The sequence below is a fragment of the Aquarana catesbeiana genome, linkage group LG05 (genome assembly GCF_042186555.1).
Source record: "Aquarana catesbeiana isolate 2022-GZ linkage group LG05, ASM4218655v1, whole genome shotgun sequence".
NCBI classification, from domain to species: Eukaryota; Metazoa; Chordata; class Amphibia; order Anura; family Ranidae; genus Aquarana; species Aquarana catesbeiana.
In genome coordinates this window covers 219479032-219500875 of record NC_133328.1, presented here as the reverse complement: position 1 = coordinate 219500875, position 21844 = coordinate 219479032, and the positions used below count along the sequence as shown (strand labels likewise).

At 40.0% G+C, this 21844-nt stretch overlaps 1 protein-coding gene and 1 pseudogene across 1 annotated transcript in view; one reads left to right on the top strand and one right to left on the bottom strand.

The window, feature by feature from the left end:
* Positions 1 to 21844, bottom strand: part of PDE1C (phosphodiesterase 1C) — a 1091434-nt gene that overhangs the window by 590739 nt on the left and 478851 nt on the right.
* LOC141146361 (5S ribosomal RNA) lies at positions 18902 to 19020 on the top strand (annotated as a pseudogene).

Sequence of the window (21844 nt, the reverse complement as noted above, 5' to 3'; positions counted from 1 at the left end):
ATAAATTTACTGGTGAACATCACATATGATGGACGCAGGAAATTTTTTTTCTTCCAGACACCTTCAATGGGCAGGGACTTTTTTTTTTCAGTGACTCCAAGGATGTAGGTGCATTTCTACCTGCTCATTTATAGTGCAGTGACCTGTATTTTAAAAAAGCCAGCGCCACATACCACCCCCCCCTCCATTGCCGGCCTTGGACTTTGGGCTGAAGCCCCTGGTCTTTTTGCCACCTAGCAACGCCCCTGATGAATAGTGAAGTTGGATGGAAAGGATATGCATAGTTAGGCCCTCTTGTTGAAGGCCTGTGACAGCACCTTAGTTCTATTAACCCATGCTGCACCGCAGCATTACAGCAGCCAGGGAGGGGGTAAGGCACAAGATGAAGAAGGATATCACCTAATAGAAGAGGCATCAGCAAAAGGAACACATCCTACCGATTGTAAGTTATGTTCTGTCTGCTGATTGCTGTGGGGTTTCTTTTGGCTGCACTTTGGCTTCAACGCACATTTTTTAAACTGTTCACTCTGAATTTAGCAACATATCACTTGCACAAAGTGCAGATGCTATTGGATCTAGGCTAGTAGGAAATGGGCAATAATCATTTTTTTTTTTTTGTCATCAAAACTCACCTGCATGTGTGTTGTGAAAATTTAAGCAAAATTCTGTGAAAGAATTGATTAGTGGCTTTCAATCTTACTTATCAGTCTCGCTGCAGTGAGAGGACAGACACACACTGGGTATACTGTTTTTCTAAAGCTGTTCCAATGTTTATTGTGGCTCTTTTAGGTTTTATACACACGCTTACATAAAAAAAAGAAGCAACACTGCAAATGTACTTTCAAGGTAAAAAGAAACAAATGCTAGGAAACAAAGTAAGAATGTTTATACACCAGTCAGTAATTAGTGTCTTGTGTAAAGACAGTTAGCATTGGGTAAAACATTCAATAAAGTGCGCTATATACCAAAATCGGAAGTTTAAGGTTAGCGTTACTCATTAGGTTACATCTGTCTAGATTACTTACGCATGTTGAAACAAATATGAGAAAAATGAAGGAACAACATCTTTCTACTTCAAATATAGCTTTTCTACTGTGACATAATAGAAGCAGTATCACTGGTTACCATTCACAGCAAATGCAGCTATTTTCCAGTAATCACTGAAAAAGACAACGTGATGCTGAGACAAGTACCACGTTGAGATAAAAAATTATCTTTTCCTGCACATCCAAAAAAATAAAGATTTCTCACCTACAAGGTCCCTTCATAGTAAATGAAATGGGAAGGGAAGCCTCATTTTAGAAATAAGCTATGAATACAGTTCATATGAAATGCTGAAGGTGGGTGTCAGAAAGAAAATTGATTGAGCTGGTTTTATTAGAAATGTACATTGGTCTTCATGTGTGCATTACTCAACTAACATAACTGCAGGAAAAGGCAGACTTTGGGATTTATTTACTAAAGGCAAATCCACTTTGCACTACAAGTGCACTTGGAAATGAAGTCATTGTAGATCTAAAGGGGGACATGCAGGGAACATAAAAAACAGCATTTTTGCTTGTACATGATTGGATGATAAAATCAAGAGAGCTTCCCCTCATTTCAGATCTTCCCCTCAGATTTACAGCGACTGCACTTTCAAGTGCACTTGCAGTGCAGAGTGGATTTGCCTTTAGCAAATCAACCCCTTAGTGTCACAGCATTTCCTGCAACTTTTCATTGCCAGGTATAGTTTTGTTCTTTCTGTTGGCCTAGTAAGGCAGGGTCTCACAACTGTGTAAATTCACTGAACCATCATCATTGATTCATAACACATGCACTTACTGGTGGTGGACAATGATTTTATGAAATTCGAGGGCATCTTTTTCCATTTCCTTATACAAATGTCTCAAACAAGTATTTTTGTGGCTAAAAGGTCACACAGTAGACAATGATAAGAAGAAGTCTCTGAGATGGTTGGAGACTTTAGGAGAGCTCCAGGGCAGTGCTGAAAAACGTATTACGTTACGTTACGCTACGTACTACATTGTGGTATGAATAGAGCACATAGAATACATGTGTTTTCCATGTGCCCTTGCAAAGACCTGTATTGGTCAGGTGCAGAAAAACACATGTCTCTGCACATGGTATGAATGCACCCTGGTGTACTGAAGGAAAGATACAGCTGTATACAGCACTGTTGTCAACTTGGAGTCAGTCTCATAGAATTTAGGTTCTAATTCCTTCTGCTCCATCCTTTGCAATCCTATTGGTTCCTCTGCAAGTCTATCTGTTGCAGAAGAGCAAATGCATTGAGAGAAAGCTAGCCAATAGAGAGAGAGAGAGATGTTTATGCTGCGGCTTGGTCATGGATGGGGAAGCGCTATCTGCATGTGGCTGAGTGAAGCTGCAGGTACTGAATACCAGCCAGAAACAGTAAATGAATGGACTACTTACTGTTGGTAACTATTATCAGCAATAGATGCTATATTACAGATCATAAAGACAGCGCCGCACAATGAGTCAAAGAAAGGTGCAGCTAGTCAGTTAATCTGAATAAGTAAAAGTTAGTAACTGGAAATCTTTAAATACAATTTCTATCTCATAATCTGCAGCCAAGGGATGAAGCTACAACCACCCCTGTGGCGGTTCTTTTGACTTGAGTTTGTCATGCCTAGGTAGGTATCATTTCATTGCTTGTTGCAATGTATGTTGCAACATTAGACTGTAACCTTCACAGAGGAAACAACTGATGCAACTGGTTAAAAATGCTGCTAGATATATAAGCAAATACATAGTTAAAATATAAAGATATAGTCTCAGCCATAGAAATATATTTGTATCATAAAAACGTTATCCTAACAGAAAATCCCATTTTCTGTTATGTAACTTATTTGCACATTTTTCTAGATCATTTTTCATAACCCTGTTATGAATTCCCAAGTTCTGTTTATTACATGACTGTAACCAACATCATAAAAAACAAGGTTTTGTTCCCATATGAATATATTCAACATAACTTTCCTTTTTAAAGTGATAATTGTGAGATCCTACTTTTCTCCGATGGGAATTACTTGCAAAGGTTTTCATGAAGAACAAAATTATGGTACAGCCCAGTGAATATTTCTCCCAAAACACAGTGATGGATAGAAAACAACAAAAGACAAATCAGTTTTATGTTATGCCAGTAGACAAGACCTCCTATCCAGCAGCCAATAAATCCACTAAATGTGAAAAATATTCATCTCTTTGTATTAAATGCTGTAAATCAGTGTTCTCATATTATGTAAATGTAAAGAATCCATACTTTTAGAAAGCTCAAAAATTACATTACCTGAACTGAAGAAAAATTTAAAGGGGTATGTGTCATAGTTAAATTCAGCACTGGAAATGTTTGCCCACACAGTCCTTTTCATCACAGGTTGTAATGGAGATTAATGGCCATAAATCAAATGTCTGTTCATTTATTTATTAAAATAAATGAAACGGTTAAAATGGCAATTAAAGGTTAAAGAGTTTGTAAACCCTTGTTTTGTTTTTTTTAAAATAACAAACATATCATACTTACCTCCACTGTGCAGTTCGTTCTGCACAGTGTGGCCCTGGTCATCATCTTCTGGGGTCCTCCGGCAGCTCTCGCGGCTCCTCCTCACATCGGTAACCCCCCTGGGAGAAGCACTCTCCCGAGGGTTACCTTGCAAGCACAGTCCGAATCCAGCAGCCCCCCGGTGCCCGTGTCATTGGATTTGATTGACAGCAGCGGGAGCCAATGGCTGTGCTGCTATCAAGCTATCCAATCAAGAGCCGAGAACTCCGGGCACAGAGGAAGAGCACGTCTCCACCGAGAGAACGAAGAGCTCAAGTGAGTAAAATGGTGGGGCTGGGGGGCCAGTCAGTGTCAGAAGTTTTTTCACGTTAATGCGTAGGATGCATTAAAGTGAAAAAACATGAGGGTTTACAACCCCTTTAATTTCCCACGTTTGTGGCTTTTTAAATCACAATTAGTGTCTGTGTATAAATAGTCAATGAGTTTATTAGCTCTCACATGGATGCACTAAGCAGGCTAGACACCGAGCCATGAGGAGGTAGAAAAGAAAGGTCAAAAGACCTGTGTAACAAGGTAATGAAACTTTACAAAGATGGAAAAGGATAAAAAAAGATATCCAAAGCCTTGAATATGCCAGTCAGTACTGTTTAATCACTTATTAAGAAGTAGAAAATTTGGGGATCTCTTGATACCAAGCTGGAAATTGGCCTGGGCAGGAAGGGGGTAAAGGTGCTCTTTATTGAGGTGGTTTACTAGAATATTAGGATGACCTGCACAGCTTTTCACATTACCCTTTGCACATCTCACTAAAGCCAGCCATACATGGATAGCAATTTAACCAGTTTAGCAGGGACCAGCCAAGATTTGATTCATGTGTGGGCAGGCTGATTGTACCCAAGTTGATCCATCGATCGAACCAGCCTGTCAGATTTTTTACATACGATTACTGCCAGTGGCTATAGCAATAGTAATCATTGTGTTCTTGCAGACAGGAAGCTTCCTGTACCCCCAACCGGCAGAATACAATAGCGCTGCAGGAGGCAAAACCCAATCAACACTGACCGTGTTGATGGGGGAATCAAGAGATTTTCTTTCCTTCCACTTGTGGTGGAAGGAAAGATAATTGAATCATGTATGGGCTGCGTAAGGACTCTTTCACACTGGTGGTAATCTTTATCACCCTCTGAAAAGCATGGTATAGAAATTGCTGGTAGGCATTCATGAAATGCTACTGCTGCCTTCTGATGCCTGTTTTTTTTTTTTTTTTACCTATTTAAAAAATTGCCAAATGACAATTTCACATTGCAGGACCACGCTGCAACTGTGAACCAAGCTTTTAGCATGTGGTTGCTGGGCGGCCACGTTGATCTAAATGGGCGAATAGGACAGACGGTTTCCAACCGCCAAACTCTGTCCAAGTTAAAAATGCTGCAGCCACGGCATGTGTACAACCCTGCCAGGCCACATTGTTTGAATTGTGGTGGGTTTCCAGTGGTGGTAAAACCAGCCTGCCTTTACCGCCTCCCATCTATCAGTGTGAAGGAGACCCAAATAAATTCAACTTAAGTTGCATATTGTGAGGATGTTTTGTATTTATTGTGAATAATGAATGTTTTCTACTGTAGAAAGGAAAAAAGTTCTGATTTTCTAGCTTTGGTTTGAAGTATTTTTTAAACCTATTTTTTCTCAAAACTATTTTCCTCCACTATTCCTGCTTAGACATCACTGTTTGTTTTCCATTATTCATATTCATAACCCATTTTAAAAGTTACTTTGAGCCTAACAAGTCTGTTATAGCTGATGACCCAAACCAAACTTCAATGGCCTCTAAGTAAAATGACCTATGTGAGGCTGCGTCTCTCATTTGTATCAGAAGAAGACTTTGCATTCATTTACTGAATGCGGAAATCCAGCCTGCCTACTAAGCTTCCCTTCCATGTAATAACACGGATGAAAAAGATTCACGCTGGAATCTCTGAACCAAGACATGTTAGAAATGAGATGTGAAATGCATTTAGTGTGTCATCTGACCCCTAAGAGTCAGCATCAATTCTGAACATTGTCTCCATCTGATTCAATGCATGTAAAAAAATAAAAAAAGACAAAAGAAAAAAAGCAGTCCAGGAAAAGTAAATTATTCCTGCCCTATACCTAGCAACTAAAACGGATGACATTTGAAAGATTATGTGACTTAATTCAGCATTTCTCTTTTGACTAACTTCAAGGTTGCTCAGTATAGTAAAAAGTAAATATAAACTCCCAGTCTCCCACTCAGCTGGAATGCCTTAGGGTATAAGGGCATTAATGTTTAGAATTTACATTAATAAAGCATCAGTAAGATGCATGATTGAACACTGTTGGAGGGGAGCTGAAGAAATAGAAGAAGAAGCAGGTATAGCAGAAAGAACAACCTTTAAGGAAAAGAATAGGACAATACTAGAATTAGAATATTGAATAATTTGGTGTAAGGTTGCACAGATCTGGATGCATTGAGGTTGATTTACTAAAACTGGAAAGTGCAAAATCTGGTGCAGATGTGCATGGTAGCTTCTAACTACATGTGAAAAAGAAAAAACGAAAAAAGAAAACCAAACTGGGAACCTGATAATTGCCTAAGCATGAGGTTACCTCCATGTATAATGGTAGGGTGTGTTCCCAAGCAGCAAAGTGATGGAGCGGAGCAGTGAGTACACGTTACTATAAATGAACGAACATATCGGCAGTCTGTGTGGGATACCCGGAGCTCCAGAATCCCTTCATAAACTGGCCAGATCTGATGTAATTGCTTTACTTTTCATGTGACTTTGACTGTTTGTATTATTATTATTATTTAGGATTTATATAGCGCCAACAGTTTACGCAGCGCTTTATCCCGCTTGTGGGGACTGCATCTGGTTCCCCCCCTCAGGCAGCACCGCATGGGACGATTTACAGTGCACATCCATCCCATAGAGACTTTCTGATCCCTCAGCTGTTCAACCAGCAGCCAGACAGCCTTTCCAGCTTTCCCTGTTTAGGCATAGCTACTGCATTCGCCAACTGTGGTTCTAAGGTGCAGAGCTCCCTGTGGAGGGCGGTGGAGGCTGACTGGCTTTAATTCACCTCTGGGTATTGTATATTGGTGTCTCAGGGTAACACCTTGCTTTAGGGGAGGTATATATTGGTTACTGGTTCCAGCGCTTCAGGGTGGTCTCACTTAGTGAATTGGGGGAGGTGGAGGTTGGGTGAGAGGCAACAAGTCCTCGCTGCTTGAGAGGGAGGGGTGTGGGTTATTATAGGTTGGGGGGTGGTCGGGTCCCATGGGGGAGGGCAGATATTAGATGGAGAATTTTGTGATGCTTTTTTACCTTTTTTGTAATAAATTGGATTGAAGAGATAACCCTTGGGTGTGCACATTTATTTATTTTTATTTTAGTGTCAGCTTCTAACTTCAGCTTGTTCAATTAAGCTGTGTTAATGAAACCTGGAAGCTGATTGGTTTCTGTGCAGAGCTGCACCAGCTTTTTCACGCTCTAGTTTTAGTAAATCAACCCCACTGTTTCTATTTTAGATAGAATGCAGTGCAGGAAATAACTGCAGAGTTGAAGAATGTGAAAATTAAAACAAAATAAAGTAACAAAATAATAATCAAGTTAAGCTAAGTGTGATTTATTCACAACATAAAAGGGGTCCATCACCAGAGGACTCACAGAGTGAGCCTATAACCCAGAGTCACAGGCATGCGCACAGAGTGTGCCAGGTTTGCCCAGGCACACCCTAATCACCCCATGTCTCGCAGATTCCCCCTGCTGAACGCCCCCCCTCTACCGCAGTCCTGCCAGCTTCCCTCCTCTCCTGTCGGCTGCTTTGGATGGAGAGCGGTTGAAGGGGCCGGTAAATATGTAATTTCCTGGCCCCTTCCTGTAGTGATCAATCACTGTGTTCATTCATAATTGAAACATAGTAAACAATGTTTACTATGCTTGAGTTTGTGAATAAACAGGAAGCCGCTCAACACAGAGCGCTTCCCATTCATTCACTGTCCAGTGCAGCTGAGGCTGCAGAGAAAGAAACTAGGGAATCTTTCCTTAGTCCCTTTCTCTGTCTCAAAAGTTTAAACCCCTGATTTTCCACCAAAGCCCCCCCAACAAGGGCTCCTAAAAAAATTAAATAAAAAAAAAAATGTGAAAAGGTAATAAAAGATAAAAACAACTGGCACCATCTGCTTGTGTTTGAGCTTAGGGGTGCACACCCTAATGCAGTAGGCTGCGCACACCTATGCCCAGAGTCTATGTGTACTTTGCCTGTGTCCTGTACTGTACGATTAAGATTTTGTTTTTTTACTAAGATCATGCTTTTCTCTAATGCCATTCATTAAATGATAATGAAATATGAACCCGATAACGTTGTCTGGTGACAGAGAATAAGGGAGTTTGGCTAATGTGCCTTGAGTAGCACTTATTCTCTATAGTACATCTAAGTTATAAGCCTAAGCATCTGGAAAAGAGATCAACACTAACGAGACCTGTACAAGTGAAAAAGTGGTAGCTGGTTTCTGTGCTTCTGTGGTCCGTATTGCTATACATTTTTACCTAAAGTATACAGCATGTGTACACTGTATCATTTTCAATATACATCAAAAGTGTAGATCAATAATGTAGCAATAGAACATAACATTCTCATTTCAATTCCAGTATATGATCTTTTTTGATATTACAGTCCATTGAGTAAGATGGTCTTACACATCCTTCTAACTAGGGTACAGGAATCAAAATATATTCATACAATATACACCTAACATCAAAAGACAAAAAGCGTCACTAAAACAGTATCCAATAATGTAGCTGTTTTCTAATGTTTATCAAAACTCTCCAGTTGAAATTACTAATACAGGCAGGGCTGGACTTACCATTGGGCTTGACTGAGCTCAAGCCCATGGGCCCCGCCCAATAGGGGGCCCCACGGGCCCCATTCGAGTGTACTCGGTTATACTCGGCTAGTTCCGCTCACAGTCACGCCTAGTCCTGCCCTATGATGGACATAACACAGTGACTGGGCGTGACTGTGATCGGAGCTAGTCGAGTACACTCGGCTATGTATGTATATCAGCGGCGCTCGGCTCCGCTCACAGTCACACCCAGTTCCGCCATTGGACCTGTGTTATGTCCATCATAGGGCAGGACTGCGAGAGGAGCCGAGAAAAGCCGACAGGAGCCGAGATACACAGGAGCGGCTCTGTGTATCTCGGCGGCGCCATATTTAAACTGCAGTGACACTGACAAGTCACTGCAGTTTAACTGCAGCCTGGGCAAGGCTGCAAATGACATGGACAAGGCTGCAGATGGACACTGATAAGGCTGCAGATGGAGGCTGCAAGGCTACAAATGACTGACAAGACTGCAAGGCTGCTAATGACACTGACAAGGCTGCAGATGGACACTGATAAGGCTGCAGATGGAGGCTGCAAATGACACTGACAAGGCTGCAAGGCTGCAAATAAAACTGACAAGACTGCAAGGCTGCTAATGACACTGACAAGGCTGCAAGGCTGCTAATGACACTGACAAGGCTGCACTGATAAGGCTGCAAGGCTGCAAATGACACTGAAAAGGCTGCAATGTCACTGGGCAAGGCTGCAAATGACACTGACAAGGCTGCAAATGACACAGGACAAGCATGCAGATGGACGCTGTGCAAGGCTGTATTGATGAGCATTTAAATGTAAGTTTTTTCCTTAAATAGTTTTTTTCCTTAAAATTTCTTAAACTCTTATCTTGAGGTTTGCTGATTGGTTATTAGCAGTTACGTAGTGCCTCGTTTACTGCCGTTGAGAAAACCTGTCTGCATTAGACAGTGATGTAATGGCGAACAAACGGTATCAGAGTGGCGCACTTAAAAGAAAACTAAAGGTTTAAAGTAATGTATAGAAGGTAGGGCCCGAAAGTGACTCAAGCCCAGGGGCCCCCACTACCCTAAGTCCTGCCCTGAATACAGGGATGTGTAAAATCAAGGTTTACGCCACTGAATTTAATCTAAGAGATCATATTGTGGTACAGATGGGTTTAAGCAATATGGTTTTTAGGTGAGGGATTTCACTTTGAAGTAAAGAAGCAAAATAAAATAAAAATTGAGAATATGAAAAGATAAGGGGTGAGGTAGAGTAGAAGAGGAAATGGAGGTGCCAGAGAATGGGCTCCACCCAGCCAATTGTTAGCAAGCCAGATAGGGGGTACTATGCGTAACACATTGGAATTATTGGAACATTTCATGAGGAGAGAAGGCTAAAAATCTAATTTATATTAAGAATTAACTTAAATGATGACTACATAGAAACATTAGGGGATATAGAAGTGTTGAGACAGGTAGATAGAAGTGGAGTCCCTTAGATTAAATATTTCAACCATAAAAAGACTCCTACTTTTGTGTTTTTTCGTATATGCATGTCAGTTATATTTTCCCAAAAAGTCTTTGGGGATACCTTCTTACACTTAGGTCTCCTGTAGGATCCGGATAAGCATGTGCTTATAATAAGACCTTTTAGAAGCACTGATGACTAGACGCAGGTGAGTAATACTTTCTCCTCAGCCCCCACAATCTTTCATCCTTGCATCAATACTTAGTGAGTCACTGAGCAAAACAAGTATGTTATCAGTGTTCTGGGTCAGTGACTTAGTAAGTAAACAAGTTAGCAGTGCTGCAGCTCTTACGCTTCTCTCCTGAAATAACCTCTTTAAAGCGTAACTCAACTTTTGTTGACAAAAAACATTTCCCTCTAGGTGATCGATGTGCATTGCAAGGATTATAACAACCTTTGTTGCAGATTTCTACCTTATGTTATTCTGAAGAAATCCCTCTGTGCCCCTGTGGGAAATGAATCTAATGGGAATATATTCATAACTATCAATCAGTTGCAGCACCTGCAGGGCTCTAATGAGGAAAGCTGTTGGGCCTGCATCCCTTTAGACATGCTCCTATTGGGAGTATCTCACCAAAAATGACATTTTTGTTGAAGGGAATGCCGGAAATCTGACTTGTATCTTAGTGCAGACTTCTGGGAAAATCAGTCAGCCAATCACACAAGCAGGAAATGATGTTTCTGGGGTGTGTTCAATACACAATCTGTGTACAGAACACCTCCAGGTAGCCATATTGCATTGCATTTTCAGAAAATTACAGAGCTGTAGATTGAATAGGAAAGGTAATTTTTAATAACATTCAATTACAATATAACTTGTGTCGCAATTGTGTATTTTTCCCCACAAAAGTGGAGTTACCCTTTAAATCCAGTATTAAAATCTTCATGCAAGACAAAGTTAAAGAGTACACTGCTCAAAAGCTACTGTAGGTTCAAAGCTGAACTATTGCACAAATGAAATACAGCTCTGTAATCATTTAAGCACCATTAAAAGTATTTTTACAAATCCACAAGTGGCAAGTACCTGAATTTGACATTTTATCAGCCTACTATTGCCCCTACAGGACTGGAGTGTGAGAGGAAGAAGCAGTACATAGAGCCAATCTCTGAGCCTTTGACCATATATGTGATCTCTTATAGAAGCCATTTTCTGTGAAATGCGTAGAGATCAAGACTTTTGTATGTCTATACATATTTCCAGTACTCATCTCTTTTATTTGGGGGTTACATGTGGCAGCCTAAGTGTGTTCTTTTTTCTTGTTTGGTTTTGATGCTGACCAGCAGACTAAGGACATTTAGTGGGAGAAAAAAAAAGTACTGCAGGAAAATCTCTAGATGTGGGTATTGCAGCAAAAGGTTTTGCTGTGTAATCTTTTAATGGGGTATTCAGTTTTATCTTGATATATTTGACTGGAGGTCTGTTTTAATTATAGATAAGACAATTATTATGGGACTCATTTTAGATTCTGAAATCGTATTGCAGTATATGCTCATATGTTTTCCTAGAATGATAACTCTTTTTAAAGTAAACCTAACCAAGTTTAGAGGGTGGTAACAATGCTGCTGAAAAACAGATACCTTGTGGTTTTATGTTAGTAAATTACAAATGAGTCCCCGTTCCTTGTGGGTTCTATTTTCTTTCCAAATTGAAATTAAGCCCTGAAATGCCACAGCCTCTAGTACCCACTGAGGTTCTGGCATTTAAAACTTGAATTATTGTCCACCCTTATAAGGGGAATGACTTAACCACTTGACCATTGAAAGATTTAACCCCCTTTCATGACCAGACCATAATGGCACTGTGTTACCTATCTAGGTTATACTGTACAGTCGGCAAGCGGTTAATCTCAATTAGAAGCACCCTGTGTACAAGCTTGGTCTAGGATGCAAAGAGCTGTACAGAGATGAGGAGATTAATTGGAAGGCTAAGACAAGTACTTTTACACAAAATAAAGTGCTTTCGCTTTAAATGTATGCTTACCTCTTTTTCAGGTTAAGTTCACTTTAGGTATAGAACATAAATTACTATATGTAATAACATTTATTGATAAGTTTACATGTTGGTTGGTTTGTTTTATGGCTATATATCCCGATAATTCAGATGAAACACCAGCTATCTTTTATTAATTGGAAAATCTCTGTGCTTCTGTCAATATCATAAAACCACTGTACAGCTAGAAATATTGGTATTGAGCTGCAAAGATATATCTTATCAGCCTGCACCAGTTACCAGAGTATGATTGGCTCCTTGATAATCATAGTATTTCAATCAGCTGTGTTAAATTGTACTGTTGCGATACCCTTTGAAATTGTTCTCTTAAAATTCTTTACATTCAGCAAGAAAATAACTGTAAAACATTATATATATATATACACACTGTACACACAAACACAAATTGCAACACTCATCATCTATCCTTATTGAACATCTATTCATCTTTATTAGATGTTGTGCTCTTGCACTGAATGTCCTGGTGCCATTTAATCACACAAATGGCAGCAGGACTATCATTGCAGCAGTGCAATGTACCTGCTGTTTGTTCTGAAACAAAATGCACATTAATACACATCAGTGTTGCACCCCTATTTCAATTCATTTAGAATAGCACCCCTACACAATTAAATAACAAGCAAGATGCCCTACATAAAAAAAAAGGTCCACATTTGTTTTATATGCAGTAAGGTTTGCTGCCAGCCCATTAATAAAACACACCTTAATGCACGATTACAGGTTGTGCTACTGGGCCCTGAACCTTCTATGTTATTTCCCTATTGTTGCCAAATCAATGCTGCATGCATAAGGTGAATTAGTATAGGGATTCTATCCCTTACTAGTTCACCGTGTAGTAAAATAGTGGGGTTTTGTACAGCACCTCTTTAGCATAAAACAAACAAAACATCTGCTCATTCAAGCCACTATCTAAGTTTAGGTCAGTTCCTGACTAACAGGGCACCCCATAATAGGTTCCCTAAAACAAATATGGCAGCACTTGTATCTTTTAGTGTTCTGTCAGAACTCACCCTACAGCAGGCTCCCACAGTAGAGAGAGCGAGAGGAAGAGAGCATAGCGCATCAGTCAGTATGAAAAACAAGTTATCCAAAAAAAAAAAAACAAAAAAAAAAGGTTCAGTGGAACTTAAATGTCATATTTAAGATGTGCATTTTCAACGTTTGAAAAGGAAACAAAAAAAAACCATTATGATAACATGGGCAGACTAAAGTGACTGGCGTGAGTACATTATATTGGAGTGGGTGTATATGCAAATATAGCCGTACTGCTATCACCTTCACTAAAAACCATAAGTGCAAATCACGTTTCATACTATTACTGCAAAGTACAATGTAATCATGATTCCCTAGCTACTGACAAGTTTTCTGGGTTTTTTTGCTTTTTAATTCACTTAAAGATGATTTTATTCCAGTTTTCAAAAAAGTAATTTCTACTTGCAATGTTCAAACAACCTTAGATTGCAACAATGGCAATCAGGTAAGATAATTGTCTTTTTTACTAGTTCAAAACAAAAAAATAACATTTTGTAAATAATCAAGTAATAACTTATTCAGCCTAAAAGTAAAGTGTACGAGCTAGAGTGGTGAAAAAAATAAAAAATAAAGATGTGTGGTATGCATTACCAATCAAAAAAGGAAAAAATATGACATTGCCATTAAAAAACCCATAGTAATTTCATCAAGATGGGTATGCAACTGCATCCTAAATAGACACTATAACTTTGTTAATGCTGGGCAAATTGGCAGTGTCTATTCAAAGGGCATCTGAACCTGTTTAGGGCTTCCCCATTAAGCACAAGTGACCACACCAGAGATAGGGATGAATAGCCTAGCCACATTTACTATAAACATGGCCAGCTATTTGAAGTAAGACCTTCTAGACAGGGAAGTATGATGCAAATGGTATTGTGCCAAGGTGTAGTCTAAGGTGTATGTAGTGACGTCTGCTATGATCTTATGTACTTCCTGCCAGAAAACTTTGGAGCTTAGCACAGGACCACCATATGTGTATCATAGAGCCAAGATCTTGTTCACATCTTCAGCAAAGATTGGGGACCGTGCCACTTAGATCTGTTTTTTAAATCCATTTTCCTGAATCGCCACATTTAAAGAGCCCTTATGCACATAGGTTTTAATTAACTCCCAGTCTTCCTGAGAGAGGTAAATGCCTAGACTTTACAAAATTTTACACCACAACCAGCAGACTTTTGCCCACCATTAAATTTTATTTCATGATACTCTGTTTAACCAAATTTCTATGCTTCATTTTTGTCCAGTGTATAAAAGTTTTAAATGTACGGTTGCAATGTCTTTGTAAAAAAAAAAAATAATAATAATAAACATTGAAAATCAGACAGATTGGTGGAAAAAAGTGAAATCGATTATTTCTAGTTTAGTAAAAGATAAATTACCATGAAATATTTTGTTAAAAAAAAAAAAGTCAGAAAGTCTTTATAACAAGGCTAAATAGATAGGTTATCTGACCTTTCTTTTGAGGTGTTTTCAAAAACTACAAAGTAAAAAAGAAAGATCAGTAGGGTTCTTCTGGCAAGCTGATTCAGTTTTTTTTGCAACACTTTCATTTTGATTACAGTAGTGTTTTTGATGTTTATTTTCCATCTAGCTTGATAGGTCAGTGGTTTGGCATACATATAAGAATTATGAATAGGTAATGAAACTTTTCTAATCTTTTTTATTGCGACACTTTCACCTTGACATGCAAGACAAGGACAGTGTCTTGCAAAGGGGATCCCCCGACCTCATAAACTCACCTTACATGTGCTCACTGCCAACTTTTTGCTCCTCTGCAACTGATAAACTCCCCCAGTCATGTGGGAGTACTCAGGCTTAGCGATTGGCTGCTATGCCTGGGCACTGTTATGGGGAGCAGGTTACATGGTCTTTTATACCTGAAAGTAGCAGGTGTTCTCACTGGCTGCAGAGGAGCAGAGAGCTGTGAAAGAGCACAGATCAAGTTAGTAAGAGGGTGTTGGAGAATGCTCTTTGCAGAGTCACTGTCCCTTTGCCCTGCATAGACAAAGTGACAGGGTCTCTATAAACTGCAATTGCAGCAGTAAGCTTATTGGAAGAAAATGTAATTTGCTTTTTTTCTTATTTTATTGATTTTCTTGATGATTCATTCAGACTAGAGAGAGTTTGATATCTGAGAATATTGAAAAAGCCTAAAAATTGTATGTGGCATGTTTTCTGTTTATTTCATAGCAACATACAATTAAATTAAATTAAAAACAGCTGTAACTTAGTTGTGTACTGTGCCTGATATGTCACTATATTTATCATCAACCTAGTTTTGAAAGTCTATGAGTCTTTGTTCCGGCATAATATCATCATAACCTTTTAAAGGTTTTTAGTTAAGTTCTTTCATAAAAGAAAATGAGTTATGTGTCCTTGGGGTCTGACATACTTATATAATGCATCCTGTCTCCCGTGCTGCTCAAATTGAGGACATACAGTGACGTGGGTACAGCCACAGTCAGGCAGCTTGAGTAAGATGTGCACTGGAGCATAACAGTGAATGCTCCAAAAAGGCTTTTTAGTTTTATTCAGTTTCTGTAAAAAACTTAAACCCATCATGGTACTGAAGATAGAGACAGTTCCGAACTATTTGCACGAGGCAAAGAGTATGCAAGTTGACAACAGTGATTTTTAGGTTTGTGGACAAATTTTACTTATTTACAACATATATCACGTGTTTCTTGCTCTCATAATTTGCATTATAGGCATAGGCACATTCCAACAGCTCTCAATTTCTAAAATGTTAAGAATTAGTTTACTGCTGCGGGGTAGATGTAATTAGGATGATATAATTTATTAGTTCATACAGATGTCTTTACACGCTATTTGACAATAAATAAAGTAGAGAGCACAAGGATCATCACAACTGGAGGCCAACTTTAGAACAAGTGGCCCTTTCACTAATGTTCCAACATCACTGAACTGTTAGGACAAACTGCACCAAAAATTTGAGTGGTTGAGATACAAAGGTCGTTTGTGTTTTGGAAATACAGACTACTGGCCCATTGTGTTTCTTTTTGTGTACACTGCATGGTTTAAGGCCTTGTTCACACGGACTGTCCGATCAGTTCCACTTGTCAGTTTTTCAGGCGGGCCTGATCAGACCCTCCAGTCTCTTCTATGGAGCGGGGGATGTCAACGGACACATGTCTGAAGACACCCACCGCCTTCCGATCTGATCCTGTCTACAAAAAAGAGGAAAGGTGGTCCTATTCCCCATCTATCCGGCGGATCGGATGGCATCAGATGGAAGATATGGAGATTTGCTTTTAAAGAAGATAAAAAAGGTATCTTTTTACATTTAACTGAATTATTCAGCACAAACTTTTAGGAGAAACAAGATTGAATCTGATTGGTGGCTTTAGGAAATATCTTAATGCTGACAGTTGTTTTCACATCAGGGTTTCTCAATGTGGGAGGCAGAGGAAAGATGTCCCAGTATGGCAAGCGTGGTCTAGGATCACCAGAATACCAAAAGGTGGTGGGGTGGCCTAGTTCAGTACAGCAAGGCCTGATTACAAAACTGTTTTTAGCAGGTAAATTGTGCTTTCTGTAAACATGTTGAGGTTTTATTTTCAATTCTCATTGAAGTTTATAAAATAAAAGTAATCTCTGCATTGTCTTGTGCTCCCCTACAGCACAATCTTGCTTCATATGTGACAGATTTACTATTATTTTTTTATAAGGGCACTCACACAAACAATTTTTCCTGTGAAGATTTAATGTTTATCGTTGTGCCAAATCATTGGCCTCCCTTTTAATTTTTGCTTTTAGCATAAGAAAGCATCATCCTCATGGGAGAAAATGCCTTTTTAAGTAAACATTTTTAAAAACCACAGTAATTTTCTTAGAATAGATGAATAAACAAATTGACTAATTTGCTCCCTTGATTAAGATGATTATGAATATTTAATAATGAACATGCTTTATTTTGATTGCAGAAAATACAACGCAGTTTCATTAATTAAACACAACTTTTCTTGGCATTAGTCTAAATTCTGCATTTTGCTTAACTTAGGTAAATTATAATTAGGGGCAAGGTTTAAGTTTAGATTGAGCATGTAATTTAGGCAAACCCAACTTGTACACAGTTTGAGAAAAAGGCAGCTTTTGTTGTGGTGTTTGTTCACCGCCATAGCAACCAACTACCAGTAATTAATTTCCTGGCTTTTGAACTTAAGTCAGGTGGCTTAGAATGGTCAATCATGAGGGCTTTGTTTTGTGCCAGCCCCATCAATAAAAAAAAATGAAAAAGTTTGAATTATTAGCAACCATATTGATAATGTGCTTAGCTGTGATAGGAAAAGCATAGGAAGTGCTGATGATAAAAATGCATAGGATCAGATTAGTCTAAGCTAGTAGGTACTGCTCTCTTAGAGAAGATGTATTACTGAATGTTAAGGTAGAAAAATGCCATGTTGATTGGGGAATATTTGGGGGTGCGGAGAGGAAAGGATTTCAAAATGTTGCTTATGTATTCCCTTCAGTTTTTTTTTACGACATCTTCACATGCATCTACAGTCATACCAGTGCTGAATGTGCTTTTTTACATAGTTTTACATAGTTTACATCATGTACATAGTTTTGCTGGATGTAAGTGTTTGCATTTCACAGCCTATGCCTTCAAATGCACTTTACTGATAACCTGATATATAGTGTCTTTTCACAGGGCATACAAGGGTATTTTCTCAAAAAAAAATATGTATAATGTTCTGGGGCAATGTGCACAAAATCGTATTTTCTTTAATCGTACATCGTAAGTGTCACCACTGGGGGCTGTATGGAGCACATACCTTCTCATGCTTTCCTCAGAGATCACGCTGTGTCACAGAAGCAGCAGGCTTTTTTCCTCCGGCTAGCAGGCAGACCTCCGGTAAGTTTGGGGGGGTTTGCTTCCACCAGACACCCCCCATCTGGGCTGAACTCCCCCCTTCTTCACAAGGCTGAGCATTGAGGGAGAGCTAAGAAAACGATCGCCAATGCTGTTTTCTTTCACCACCCCTACACGGCGGCGGCTTTCAGGTCTCCTCCACGCCATCCCTCCCTCACACACAAGCCCATCTCGTTGGATTGGAGGCCCACGCTCGCGCTGGAACATATTTTTGAAAGAGAAAAGAGGGGGCTTTACGACGGAGGAGGGGGCGGGGCTTAGCGTGGCATTGGTTTCCTCCAATGCCGGCACAGGAGTGTGTTGTTAAAACTCCATTTGTGCTGGCTGCAAAAATTGTCGGAGGGCCACAAGAGCAAAGAGGGGCATGAAAGAGGTTGGTGACACAGGCATTTCCTATTTGACACATTTACTATTTGCATCAGGCTGAGCAGTAATAGCAGCGGCAGTGGCTAACTATTGCTCAAGCAGTGGATGCGATTTCTTCTGGTAGTACCTCTGCTTAGTTCTTTTCAAGGTGGAAAATCTTCATTTTCAGTGTGTAGCTCTGCTTTTCGGTCTAGCTACTGCACCTTAAGTGTTTACAAAGGTTCTGGCCCCTCTTCTAGCCAGATTAGGGGACCAAGGTATAATGATTATGGTTTAGCTATACGATCTGTTCTTCATAGTTCAGTCAGTAGCCCACTTAGACCAAAGTATGGTCACCACATTCAACTACCTGGAATATCTAGGTTGGATTCTCAACCTAGAAGAAATCTTTTTTAAAACCATAAAGAAGGCTAAAATACTTGGGTCTGATCATAGATACACCCAGAAAAGGGTATTCTTGCCCCAGGCAAAGATCAGCGCCATAAAGGAACTGATTCAGGTGGTCGAAGCAAGATGAATTCTTCTATTCAGCTTTGCATGAGGTTGTTGGGAAAGATGGTGGCTTCATTCGAGGCCGTTCCTTATGCTCAGTTTCATTCAAGACTGCTGCAAAACAGTATCCTATCGGCTTGGAACAAAGGGTTCAAGCTCTAGATTCCCAATGTTTCTGATTCCAAAGCCTATGGCCACATCACCCTGAACGCGCCCGATCTCGTCGGATCTTGGAGGCTAAGCAGGGTCAGTCCTGGTTAGTGCCTGGATAGGAGACCGCCTGGAAATACCAGGTGCTGTAGGCTGGATGCGCCGGAGCCTCAGTTTATGGTTGATAATCAAAAATCTGAAAAGGGGAAAATCCTTCCTTCAGTTACCTTGGAAATGGTAACAACATATGCCAACCTTTTTTTGGGGGTTGGGAGCATTCCTGGAAGAGGCAACTGTCCAAGAGAAGTGGCCCAGATCAGAAAGGGCTTTGCCCATTAACCTACTAGAAATTTAGGCAGAGCACTTGGTCCTGAGGGCCTGAACATTGAGTTAACGGAATTGTCCTGCCAGGATTCGATCTGACAATGCCTATATTAATCACCAAGGGGGCACAAGAAGTTGTGTGGCCCAGAGAAAGGTGAATCATATCCTATCTTGGGCAGAAAATAATGTACTTTGCCTATCGGCAGTGTTCATTCTAGGAATAAAAAATTGGCAGGTGGACTACTTGAGTCGCCAGCAGTTGTTCCCAGGAGAATGGTTCCTTCACCCCGACATCTTCCTGTCAATATGTCAAAGATGGGGGATCCCAGACGTAGATCTGTTTGTGTCCAGGTTCAACAAAGAAATAGACAAATTTGTGTCAAGAACAAAGGATCCGCTAGCATGCGGAACAGATGCCTTGCTATTCCCGTGGAATTGGTTCTCACTGATTTATGCATTCCCTCCTATTCTGCCTGCGTCCACAACTTCTTCGCAGGATCAAGCAGGAAGGGAAGTCGGTGATTCTTGTGGCCCCCAGCGGGGCCCAGGAAATCTTGGTATGCAGAGACAATAAAGATGGCAGTAGGGGACCCATGGACCCTACCGCCACGGCCAGACCTTTTCTTGCAAGGTCCGGTATTCCATCCTACTTTACAAACGCTACATTTAATGGTTTGGCTATTGAGACCCACACTCTGAAGAAGTGTGGGCTGTCAGGTTCAGTGGTTTCTACCTTGGTTAATGCAGGGGAGCCGGCCTCCATAATTATATATTATGGAGTCTGGGAAGTATATGTCTCCTGGTGTGAAACCAGGGGTTGCACCCCAGGAAATAGGTCAAAGGTCGAATCATTGACTTTCTGCAGATGGGGTGAGAAATAAAGCTAGCCTTGAGTGCTTTCTAAGGACAGGTCTCTGTCTTATTATTTCAACGACCACTTGCTTCACATTCTTTAGTTCGTAACTTTATTCAGGGGGTAACACGGCTTAATCTCCAGTTAGGTCACCCCTGAACCCTTGGGACTTGAATTTAGTTTTATCGACATTACAAAACAGCCCTTTTTTTGGGCCTATACGACATATTGCCTTGGTCCATTTTGACAAGGAAACTATTTTCTGCTGCAAGAAGGGTAGCAGAATTGGCTGCTCTTTCTTGTAAAGAGCCATATTATTATTGTTTTTAAGGATAAGGTAGTATTGCGTCCTCATCCTAACTTTTTACCGAAGGTAGTATCAGGTTTTTATCTAAACCAGGATATTGTTCTACCTTCATTTTTTTCCAGAACCATGTTCTATGGAAGAATAATCACTACATTTTCTTGATGTGGTGAGAGCAGTCAAAGTCTACTTAAAGGCGACTGCTCAGATTCAGAAAACGGATATTTTGTTTGTGTTGCCTGAAGGTCCTAAAAGAGGACAGGCAGCATCGAAATCTACTATTTCTAAATGGATTTGACAAGTAATCGTTCAAGCTTATGGTTTAAAGAGGTAATTTCTACCCTCTCAAATCAAAGCCCACTCCTCTAGGGCTGTTAGTGCTACGTGGGCAGTGCATCACCAAGCCTCCATGGCTCAAATCTGCAAGGCCACAACTTAGTCTTCAATCCATACATTTACCAGATTCTATCAGGTGGATGTAAAAAGACATGAGGATGTCGCCTTTGGGCGCAGTGAACTGCAGACAGCAGTATAAGTCCTCTGATCTCATGGTGCCCTACTTTTGTTGTGTCTCCCTCCCCTTAGTTGGCATTGCTCTGGGACATCCCACATAGTAATTACTATGGCTCTGTGTCCCGTGATGTACGATTAAAGAAAATAGGATTTTTATAACAGCTTACCTGTAAAATAATTTTCTTTTGAAGTACATCATGGGACACAGAGGTCCCGCCCCTCTTTCTAGTATACACATGTATTGCTTTGCTACAAAACTGAGATGTGCCGGGTATGGGAGGGATTATATAGGGAAGCAATTTCCTGTTTAGGAAGTGCCAGTGTCCAGCACCTGAAGGTGGACTATAACCCACATAGTAATTACTATGCCTCTGTGTCCCTTGATGTACTTAAAGAAAAAGGATTTTACAAATAAGCTGTTATAAAAATCCTTTTTTTTCCTTTGGCAAGGCATTTGACAGGGTGATTCACAGGCAGGAGATCGTGGAATAGTGGAATAAGAGGCAGAGCATTGTCACCCAGTAACACAAAATGCCAAAGCAAGGACCTTTATATCAGTATCACAAGCTGTTAAAGCCTATATGAGATTTTGGTGATTGGGTTTACATCTGCTTTAACAAACTATGCTTGAATTCTTTCAACTGCAGTACTAGGGCACATTTTTTTATGTGTCCTGCTTGTGTGCACATTAAGGACCAATATCTGTCCACAAAAACTGATAGATAACTAGCTTTTTAATTGACAACACCTTAGCTGCTTATTTTCCATGAATTGGGGACTTTTTCCTTATTTCTTTATAGATTATAATGTTTAACTTGGGGTAATATAGAGCGTATGAGGCATTCTTGCAGCTTATTCAAGAGTTCACCACACCACATCCAAGTGTAAAAACACACCCTTGTCCCAGGTCATTTAAAGTAATCATCTCTCTCAGTTACAAATCCCCCCTTGTACAGAAGACTCTCTCTGACATGACATGTTCAGC